We start from the raw sequence: 12,264 nt of genomic DNA on the forward strand, positions 1-12,264 counted from the left end.
GTTCGTTTCCTATTGACTCTGAAACACCTGAGCCGATTTGTTTTTATTTCACACAAATGTACTTCATGTGTCTGGGAGTGTTCTTAGATAGGGTTTCTATTGGGATGTCTCTAATAAGTATCGAAAATCGATAATTGAAAAAAACTCTCTATTAAAGAAGGAAGTCTGATTTTGACCGAAGTTAACACTTTGACAACATCACAAGCACATTTAAGAAGTTTTATCAGCTGACAAACGGAAAGGCTCAACCTATAAAATTAACTGTAAATTCTTTTATACGACAGGAGCGCATTCAAAATGAATGTTTCTGTTTAGAATACCATTTATCCATGACACTGAACTTTTGTATGTTAAATTTTGATTCAAGCTATTATATAATATTATATAATATCATATAATATTATATAATCTTATATATTATATAATATTATATGATATCATATAATATTATATAATATCATATAGTATTATATAATATTATATAATATCATATAATATTATATAATGTTATATAATATCATATTATATGATATAAAATTATATAATATCACATAATATTATATAATATCATATCATATTATATAATATTATATCATATTATATAATATTATATAATATTATATAATATCATATAATATCATATCATATTATATAAAAGATAGTGTTATAAAATTAACATTAGGTTCTCTACAGTGTAATGTAAACTACAATGTATTATGGACTAAGTTATTGGGGTATGGTTTGCGACACTTCCTACCGATGCACCGCGCTGGGTTCCCCGACTTGAACAGACAATCCCTCGATTTAATTGAAAAGTGGACGATTTCATGAATTTCGATGATAATAAAAGTATCGGAATTATTGTGCAATATTCTATTGTGAAACGTTTCTGAATTTGTGTATCGTCTAATACTATAACATGGGAGGTTGTACATATGATATGTGTTTATTTATGTGTCGATATATTTACGGTTCAATATATCTGATCATCTAGTGATTGTTTAAACAGGACACATAACAATTGTAACATTAAGAAATAAATAACAATCACTTGGGGTTTTACATCGATCATATACACTTTCATACAATTTAACCAATAGAAGAAACATACTTGCTCCATCTTTAGTCTTGCTTTGACGGATTCTCGGAAAAGCTGCAAATTAAAATTCGTACAACTCGAAGCATTACCTGAAATTACTTTCTTTAAACTCCTCATCCTAACATTTACAGGGAACATGAACTGGAATAGATACATTGAGAGCATTGCCAAAGCTGTTGCAAAAAAGGTGGGCTCTCACTTCCATGCTAGAAAAAAACTTACGCCTCAAAGTATCCTGTACCTCTATAAGGCCACCATTCGCCCATGTATGGAGTACTGTTGTCACATTTGGGCTGGTGCATCTGCTGCTTGTCTATCACTCCTGGACAGGGTTCAGGATAGGTCCTGAACATTTTCTTATTAATGAGTTCAATATATGATAAAAGGAAAGGTACTATTTAAAATCGCCGCAAATCATTATTTCGTTTGCATATTTTAAAACTAAACATTAATCGGAAGTGAATTTTCCAGATAATGTCGTTCATCAAATTCCGTCTGTGTTAGCTTCAGCCTCTGTCCTATCGACGAAATGTTGCACCCTTCTGCCTGTTCTACAAGTATTTTAATGGTCAATGCTCTGCCGAACTCTGAGCACTTGTACCTCCTCGGTGTGACTACCCCGACAAACCCGACAAGCAACCCTTTACAGTAGAGATCTCTAGGTGTAAGAAAGCCTTCTACTCCAATAGTTTCTTGCCCAGAACTGCAAGATTTTGGAACTCCCTTCCGGGATTCTGCTTTCCCAACTGTACTGATATGCAGAAGTTCAAGTGTAATGCGAACAAACATATTGCTACTCATCTCCCTTCATAATGCCCCTGAAACTTATGTCCCCGATAGTAGCCCCCTACTTCAAAGTGGCACTGTGCCTTGTTTGGGGTGAAAATTGATTTAAAAAAGTCTTGGTATTTACAGCAGCTTTATTCCGGGTGTTTCTCCTATTGGAAAGCTGAAACGCTAGCTTTTTATTATCTACATTTTGCTCTACTTGGAACCATTACTGTTCATTTTCTTCCTCTGACTACCGACCGTGTTTGCTCTCTCTGACTTATAACTCGTGACTAACTGAATACGTCTCTTTCAAGCTCTCTCGTTACGTCATTAGTATACGTTACTAAGATAATCACCTGATGTTTTTACATGTCATTATTTCTAAGATGACAACTATGTTATAACATTTTTAAGTTACATTCCTAAATTAATGTAAATAAATATTTATTCTAAATATTTTGATTATTCTGTTAAAACATTTTAACATAAATAATTTTGTCTGTAAATATTTATTTCACTATAACATTCTTTCTAGCATTTTATTTTTACAAATACGTTAGGCATTGCTCTGCCAATATCTAACAATTTGTTGATCCTAATTCAACCATGGCAACGTCGAGCCTTCCTGCTTATATATATATATATATATATGCCTGATAATTATACAAACATTATGTGTTACATATGTGCATGCATGTTTCAGTGGAGTCCCAATTCAGGGACAACATTTCCTCAGACCAAAAAGAATTGATATTGAAACGGGTGTCAAGATTACATAGGTTTTTATAAGATATTAGAGTGCGATCTACATTCCAGTGAAAATTAGGGTGTATACTTTGTGTATGTGAGCATTAGGGTGTTTTTGGAGGTGTGGTGAGTGGAAGAGGGGAATCCTGTTTCCAGTGATTAAGCTGTAATTAGTAGGGAGGTGTTAGGTGATTCTTTCAATAAAAGTTTATTTTAAATCCGGATTGAACTTTTTTCTCAATCCGGATTTAAAACAAACTTTTACTGGTTGGTATGAATGATGGAAGGATACGTTTCAACACGAGTTCGCATCCATGAACGACGCATGAAGAGTACGTTTACTATTTCGAAAGCTGGGCACAGCAGAACATGAAATATATTCAAACTTCATCCGTCCGAAAAAAAAAGCAATAGATTTCACATTTGATGAAACCATAGCACATTTATCGGACATTTTTGGTGAGTCAGCATCATTATTTAATATCCTTTACAATTATTTAAAATTAAAGAAAAACATAGACGATTTTTTTTTTTTTTTAAATTACATTTTCACCCCAAACAAGGCAAATTGCCACTTTGGTGTAGGGGGCTACTATCAGGGGCAACAACTACTGGGGTACTATGTAGGGATTTGGGCAGCAAGGTGTCGGTTCACGTTACACTTGAACTTCTGCATGTCAGTACTGTTGGGGAAGCAGGGACCTGGAATGGAATTCCAGAGTCTTGCGGTTCTGGGGAAGAAACTATTGGAGTAAAAAGATTTTGTCCAACATACTGGAATTGTCACTCTACAATGCGAAAATTTTTTACTAAAATCGCTGAGAGAGGATCAATTAAAACGCCTGATTATCATCGCAGGGTTAAAAATTCCAGAAGATGCGGACATATGTACACATTTACTGTCTCTGGTTGATAAAGACAAAGAAATGAGAAATTCTGGCCACAGAAAGTCAACGACTAATAAATCTAAAACAAAACACAACAATGATGCAACAAGCCCATCAGTTTCAAACAACATCAAATCGGTAGAGAAATCCGCAACTTAAAATAAAGGGAAGCCTTCAACGCCCTGTTTGTCATGTAGGGTGATGCGCTATGCTCGTTTTTGCTTATTTAAAAGACACACATGTGAACATTGTTCATGTCGTGGGCACAAGGACGGATTTTGTATTTAAAATAACCGTAACATTCCAAGACGAATACTGCACAACCAAGAGATAAAAACCACAGTAAAACGCCATGACATTTCCAAAAAGCCGCATCGAATTTCATTTTTTGCCACTTTCAATATAAATTTGGAAATCCGGAGAAAATATATACTTGTTGAGATAAACAGTTCAATACTGCTTCGGATATCACTTTAATTTCACATTCAACTTGCGAGTTGTTGGGAAAACTAACTCTTCAGAAAACAACTCGTTGCTAGTGGGGCATCTGGAAACAAGATCTATCTAATTGGTGAGTTAAAATGCAACGTCTCTTTTAAAGGAAAAAACATTTCAGGTGGGTGCTATGTTTCTGATGCATCAATCCGGAATCTTTTTGGTTTGAATTTTATTAAAGAACTTAATCATTTCAATGTTCCCCTAAAATCAATTTTTAATTCGTTCAATATTCATGCTGCAGCAGATGCTGAAACACATTTTAAGAACATACTTAAGGCAAAGTTCAGCAATGTTTTTTCAAGAGGATCTTGGATGTTGTTCGAAAGTTTAAGCGACTTTAACACTGAAGGCAGATGCAAAACCAATCTTCAAACCAAATCGTCCGGTACCATATGCAGCTTTAGTTACAACAGAAAAAGAATTGGATCGCCTACAACAGGAAGGAGTAATCAAACCTAAACTTACTCATCATGGGCAGCACCTATTTTCATTATGAGGAAGGCTAATGGCAAAGTATGCAAATGTGTGAACTTCAGCACAGGAATGAATGACAGACTGGAGACACATCAGTACCGGAAGATCTGTTCTCAAAACGGTGCAACTTGGTTTGCAAAACTTGACCTTGCAGATGCATATCTACAAATGGAAGTTGCAGATTCCAAAAATCTTCTCACTATTAACACCCACAAGGGATTATTTCAATCTAACCGCCTTCCATTTGGGGTCAAGTCAGCTCCAGCGATATTCCAACAAACTATGGATACAATGCTCACAGTATTGTTTGAATTGTATACTGATCTGAACTATTGGCATTGTTTTTAAATACATACGTTTGGAATTCAGACCACAGTTTACGTCCTTTATTACGATAGCGAGTGTGGCTTCTGTTTGCTTTGTTTTCTTCTTTCCCTATCTTGCTGTTACTTGCTTCTGATTGACGACATATCAACCAGTTGAGCGAATTTTCTTTCAACGACGATAATGATGCCTGGCATGGGATGGTTGATTCAGAATTGCTGGGTACGTACAGTGTCTTCTACTTTTCTTAATCAAACAACGTGGTGTTCGATCAAATAACTGTTTTATGTGCTTTTACTGTACGTCCAAATGCATGTCCTACCCATCGGTCGTAACTTTGCTACATCAGTTACATACTGATTGAATATAGTCATAATTATTTAACAAACACCATTTTTTTATTGGAATCCTTTGGGATGAGTAAATTGGCGTATTTATTTATTTCAGGGTCCGTGATGCAGTGGATAAAGTCATTGAATTTCTATGGATCCAGGTGAACATTGTCTAAAGACAGCGGTTTCAATCCTACTCAAAGCAGGTCAGAGGTTTAGTTAGGCAAACCGTGGTAAGACAACAACTATGGAATGCAGTAATTACTGGGGATAAAGTTCTGAAACTGAGCATCCCTATTTCGTCATGGTTAATCATCCGAAGAAGGCTAGAGGATGAATTGGCTTAAATGTGGTGAAACAACAATAACTATGAAGATGAGGATAACAATCCGCAAATAAATAAATACTATCCATTAATGATAATTGTAAGGCTGTTTAAAATGCTTAAAAAAATTTATTTCGCTCACCTAAAAGTTTATTTCTGTACCCATTACATTTTTCTTCATTATTTCAATATAAAAAAATTTTTTAAAATACTATTCTAGTCACCTAAACAATTTTACTGGTAAGAATAGCTTTCTTTCAGAAATACATACATTTGTTCGCGCCAGATAATCATATTTTCATTTGTTTCAGTAAAACAATTCCATCGATAACTTTTCTCAAAGATCACATGACCCGAGTAATAAATACAAAAAAAAAAAAAAAAAATTCATTTCTACTTTCAATTATTTCATAAATAACATCTGTTAAAATTTGTTTAGCAGTTTATCGACAGTTACTATTTTACATGAGCCACATATGATGCACTAGATAATCATAGTTTTTTTTTTGGGGGGGGAGGGGAGAGATTCTCTTACCGAATCTGTTTTGGCTTTGTGCCATATTTTCAGCAGGCAACGCTGGTACACAAGTACTTAGTAATTCAAAAATTATATTTAATTATTAAGATTTTTCTTACTAAACATTCTTTTGTATATTCTCAGGCAATGCCGAAAAACGAGCCCTGCTAGTTTCTAATATAATAACCCTATCATCTTTTCAGTTTACAGGGAGGTGACGATGTTCAAATGGTTAATAATACGTACTGACGACCTGGGTGTTCCAAGTTCAAATCCAGTTTGTTCCACAAAATCATTTTCACTTTGGATGCTGGTAACCTTCATGTGGTCGTTCCCGTAAGTACTCGATGTCATTCCAGAATGACTAAAAAAATACGAGGGAAACCAATGCCAATAATAGAATCTCCAGATTTATCCGACATGAGGATAATTATAAAAATAATTGTCAGTTAAATGTTCCTTAGATAAAAAAAAAATGTAATAATGAAAAAGCTGTTTTATTAATCCGGATTTGATTTGAAAATGTTTCTGAATTTTTTTTTTCAGACGATGATTGATGATTTATATTTATTTAAATTATTTGGACTAATATTTTCATCTTGAGTGTTATTTTCACAATTTTTTGGACGATGTAACTTCTGACTTCTTTCACGTGTCTCTTGTCGAAATGTGGGAATCTGCACGGAATTTCAAACATTCTTGTTCCGTCAGCCATAACTGGGCAAAAGTCTTAATTCACACTTGTATTTTTGAAGATCACCTGCATTGAGGATTGAACCTTCAACCTCCAGAAAAGTGTCACAACAATTGAATTTTACCAAATACAACAGGTCTACAATGGATCAAATATTTAGTAAAATTCAGTTAGAAGTAACACTCTTCTGGAGGTTGAAGGTTTAATGCCAAAATGTAAGTAATAGTCAGTATATAATTGCAAATTTCTTAGGCCATGATTGGATGGGTGTCCAGAATTGAAAAGAAAGATTCCATCAATCAGGCTTCAGCAGAAACTTTGTATTGGCGAGATCATAGATGCATTATGAGCATGGTCAACTGAGGAAGACATAGTTTAAGTGCATAAAAACCAATATGACTGCATGGAGAACAGAAGTGATGTCTGGTGTTTTCCATGCTACTATTTCAAACACAGAACTTTAAATATCAAAATTCGATGAAAAAGTAATATTTTCAAAGTAATTTTGTTTTGGCAATAAAATCATAACATTTTATTTTTTTTTAAATTTCAATAAACTAACTTTCAGCTATGTATCACTAAAACATTACGATATAAAATATATTTTTAAATTCAGTACTTATATGGGAGAGTTAGAACTTGGTAACAGTTTCATTTAAGTCATCTTTGCATAATAGGTCATTAGTGTGGGTAATAACTTCCTTATATGAAACTACCTTCTGTTATTTAGATGACATATTGAACGCTGATTGCAAATGCATTATTATTGATGATTGCATGAGGAAAGTTTGGGAATCTGTTGGTAATCTTTACATCTAATTGCATTTCATTGAAGATTTGGGGCAAAGTTTTTCTAATCTGTGTTTTTTTTTTCTCTCAACATGCATGATAGTGACCCATGGGGTCAAATAATTCTGATGCCCAACAGCTTTAGCATAATAATCATGACATGATTAGATGAACTAAAAGAAAAAAAAACTGATGTTATTCATTTTTTCTTTTCCCTTTGCAAAACTCAATCATGTTTTGTAAAAAAAAAAAAAAAAAAAAAAAAAACATAAATGCATTCAATCTAAAAATGCAGATAATGTCTGCTTGAAACTTTATATGTTGTTAAAGAAAAAAAAATACCACTGTTTTAACTGGAAAGGTCCTATTCATGGGCTGTGAAAGTTAAAATTGTTTTTTTTTCTATTCTCTGATGAAGCTCAAGTTTGTGCAAATTATAATTTGATGAACGGTTACATTCTTATATGCCAACACGAGGGAAGGGGCTAAAACAACTGATGCAATGTTTATGACCAATAATAAGAAAAAACTTTCCAAAAATGAGTAAATATGTGTGTCTATTCCTATTGACGTAGTATCTTTAAAAGAAAATATTTATAGCTCTAGTATTGCACTATTGAGCTATCTAAATAAGAACTTTATCTTTTCAAAGTTTTCATTCTTGAGAAACAGCATCAAAAGGAAACATATCTGATGATTGTTCATCAAGTTTTACACATGTCAACATCATCAGTATAGAAACGATGGTTTATGAGCAGATCTGTTGCACATTCGTTATAAAAAAATACAAATAAACAACTTTTTTATACCTTTGAATCACATAAGGATGTGTAATTTCCACTGTCTTGATGATGACTTATGCAAGTCGAAAGCTCGGATATAAATAATAAAAATAAGCATCCAAAATTAATAAACACCTTGATTAATTTTATCAATGCAAGAAAATTGTTAGATTCCTGAAAGAGTTGATGAAAAAAAACTTAACTATTACGATGCATCTGTTTCTATCAAAGTGTCTTGCCGTTTGTTGCACTGAGCGGATGCGGGTCTTGCTGTTTGTTGCACTGTTTGAGTGGGATGCAAGATTCACTCGATTGATAAAGACTGTCTGAAAGTGCTTAAAACGTTATATGCAAAGTTTAAGCAAACACACAAATTTAACATTTATATTTAAGGATAACAACTTGGATTTTTTTAGGATTACTACCAACGGTCTGCTTTATTTCTTGCTGAATAAATTAAAGTGTTCTAATGGTGTCAGTGTATCTAGAATATCCCTTAGATGTGATTTTCAGGTATCTTCTAATAGCTCCTTACATTAAGTGGCTTTACACCTCGTCTGGAGTGATTCCCATAAAAAAAACTTGATTTTAAAATGCTCTACACTTTCTCTATCGTAGACATGATGTTGCTAGTTTCAGTCTTTCTAGAAATTCGGGTGAAGATGACTGCAATCTCTACAGTGACTACACATAAATGCTAGTTCCTGTCATATTTTGATTTTAATGTCGTTGTACAAAAAAAAAAAAAAGTTAGTTTAAGTTCTTTGCTATTCTTTGTTTCCCGGACAACGTTACAAAAGTGGCATAAAACTGTTCTGTTCAGGGAATTAGTTTTACTCATCCTGGGACGGGTATTATTCCCGATATATTTACTCGTCTAGCCAAAACCACTATCAATAATTTCCCACATTCTTTGTCTGTGCCTAGACCTAAATGTAAATTCCATGAACAAAGTTTCTTTCTTAGAACTGCACGCCTGAGCAACTCCCTTCCGATTGCCTGCTTTCCAGCTGACTACAATCTGATTGTCTTCAAGTCCAACGTAAACAAGTTCTTGAACCATCCCCCTAAGTAATCCAATTTACAAAATTCCCACTACTTATGTTTACTATGCTATCATCACATTGACTAATGTATATGCATTAACCCTTATCCTCGAGTGGCCTCCGGGCCTTGATAAGTGGTGACTCCTATGTAAAAAAAAAAACAGAAAAAAAAAACAACAATCAAGATGCGGAAAGCAATCTGAAAAGCGAAAATAATGGCCAAAACATCAGAATTCTTAAGTAGGCAACTAATTAACGTTTCACTATTGTTGGCATCATAATATAGCAAATATGGAAGTCTTTTTCTGAAGTAATTTGCTGTGTCCGTATTTACTTTCCTCCCCACGAGGGCAGAGTCAGACACAAAGTCTGTGTTTAACGTGGGAGAAATCCACCGCCCCAATTAGGGGAACTCTAGAGAGAGACAAAAATAAAAATGACTCCGACTAGAAGGATTTTTTTCTTTACTGAGCAAGGACAGAAAAGATTAAATGCACTATCAAAACAGATACTACACTTTGCTCCTAACCCAAAATGCCAACAATGCAGCAAAACTTTAGTAAAAAACAGCACCTACAGAAAAAAAGCCATTATATTTCTGCTTGATTTATGGTATACAATGTTCACACGTGTCAAGTCATCCCAGAAGTTATGTCCGGATTTTAATTCTTTGAAATTTGATAAGTTGGAATGTTTAATAAACTAAATAAACCTATTTTAAAGCATTTCTTAAATTTTATTTTGCAGAAAAGATTAAAATTTCACAATTGAAACTCCTTAAAACGGAATAGTATCCAAGAAACGTTTGGAATACAAAATGCTTGTAGACCTTTAAAAAAATATAACGCTGCAACCGAAACAATTTGAAATAATCAGATTATGGAGAAGAATGTATGAATGACAGAATATGAAAATAGTTTACAAAATTCAGAAGTTGAAAATTTGAACCCTGAATATGAAGATGGATCAGGACATCCAGTTGAGCTTCATAAAGAGCTACTTGCGGCAGAAAGAAAACTCTGCAGCATCATCTGCAATTTTCCTTAAGCATCATTATCTTCTGCAACTTGAGGTGTCTCATGACTTGTCTGTAGATCTCAATTCATAATTTACGGTTGCCTTCAGATAATTCATGAGGTACCCATGTTCCAAGCTTAGGAACCATCCTTGTAGAGTTTTAAAAATAAATAAATAAAAAAGCAACCCAGCAACAGGAGCAATTCAGAATATTCAACTTATAGAATATTCAATCAACTTATAGAAAAGAATGTAGGAATAAAACAACGTGCATACGATCATTTACAAAATACAGAAATTCTTTAGAAAATTTATTGGTCTTTTTTCTCATCAAATCTTTCTAGGAGATCATATTAGAGCTGTTTCTGCTTCTCATAAAATCGGTTTTCTTTATCGCTCTTAACACTATCCCCTGGGGTTATTTTCTATCTCTACAAATCTACTATAAGACCATTTATAGAGATTACTGTTATGTTTGGACTGGTGAATCTGTCCCATTTGAAGGTTCTTGATAAATTTTAGAAACGCATCTTTAATTTGATTGGCCTCACCCTTTCTTCTTGGTAATCTTTCTCACACAGACGTGATATTGCTAGTCTCATTCTTTTTTATAAATCCTATTATAGTATATGTTTTTCAGAATTGTTTTATCTATTTTCTGCTTCCTTTGTTCCAGCTCGTTTGACACGATTTAGTTGTCTCCAATTCACCGTTTTAATAATTCATTATAATAAATTCTATTCCAGTAACTTCTTTCTGAAAACTGCAAGATTGTGGAACTCTTGTCCTGCTGACCGTTTTCCTTTTACCAACAGTCTTGCTCTTTTGGAGATTGAGGTCAATAAGGATTTTCTGTCTGTGTGATAAACATCCTATGTTTTTGTTAGCATTAAATGGCTTCACACCTTGTCTGGAACGACTCCCGCCCCCTCCAAAAAAAACAAAAAACAAAATAAAAAAAAACAGTGAAAAAATTTGACCTTGAAAATGGAGGTCAATCAGAACGTCTAATCGAGTTTGATAACATGCTACATATGGCATAACTTATAAATTTAAAAAAAATAAAAATAAATAAAAAAACTGCAGTAGCAATTGAAAAATTGGCAGTTAAGCTTTCCCCAAACATCATCGCCTCTTTTATATAGTTTCTAAGCTTGGAAAATCATAAATTAGTTTGCAGATCTCAACTTGCAAGATATGATCGTCTTCAGGCATTCTTCTCCATAAGATTTTTTAAAAACTCTACAAGTATTATGACTTCAAGTTCCCGTCGGATGCTATCATATTTTAGGGGCTTTCTCAATAGTGAAATTTTAGTTCTGAATTTTTGAGATGAGGATTGATACTTATTTGGATTCTTCAGACTACTGTTCTCGTCATAAGTTATTTTCACAACGTTTTGGTCGATGAAACCTTTGACCTTTAGGTGCATCGTATCAAAATCAGGAATTTGTCTGAAATTTCGAACAGAACACTTTAATGGTTCAATCCTCAGTGCTGGCAACATTAAAAAATACAATCGCAAATTACTTAGGACTTCTATTCAGTCATGGCTGACAGAACGAGAACATACTACACCCCCTACACTGTGGATTAAATAAAGGGTGCTGTTTGGAATCCCATGCAGATTCTCAGTTCTGACAAGATACACCTGAAGAAGGTCATAAGTTACATCAACCGAAACGTTTGTGAAAAGAATCCTCAAGATGCTAACAGTAATTGGAAGAATCCATAAAATACATTTTTTTATTCATTTTTCCTGTAAAAGAAAAGTTAATACTTTTTAAATATGTTCAAATATTTCATTAGAGATTCTCACTATTCAATTTCAAAGAATTTAAATTCGAACAGAACTTATGGATGAGCTGATATACAAGTAAACTTGCTGCATGAGAAATGAACTAGGAATATTTAGATGAAAAAAAATTACATGATCAATATATAAACTATGAAGAGACGAGA

General features: G+C 33.5%; 1 long non-coding RNA gene across 1 annotated transcript in view; it reads left to right on the forward strand.

Moving 5' to 3' along the window:
• LOC145243878 (uncharacterized) overlaps window positions 1-5,786 on the forward strand; it is a 313,790-nt gene extending 308,004 nt beyond the window's left edge. Inside the window, exon 3 of the long non-coding RNA XR_013862968.1 lies at window positions 5,248-5,786. This is a non-coding gene — a long non-coding RNA (uncharacterized LOC145243878). The remainder of the gene's footprint in view (window positions 1-5,247) is intronic.
• Window positions 5,787-12,264: the final 6,478 nt, after the last annotated feature.

The sequence above is a fragment of the Euprymna scolopes genome, chromosome 22 (genome assembly GCF_053919585.1).
Source record: "Euprymna scolopes isolate OS-2025 chromosome 22, ASM5391958v1, whole genome shotgun sequence".
NCBI classification, from domain to species: Eukaryota; Metazoa; Mollusca; class Cephalopoda; order Sepiida; family Sepiolidae; genus Euprymna; species Euprymna scolopes.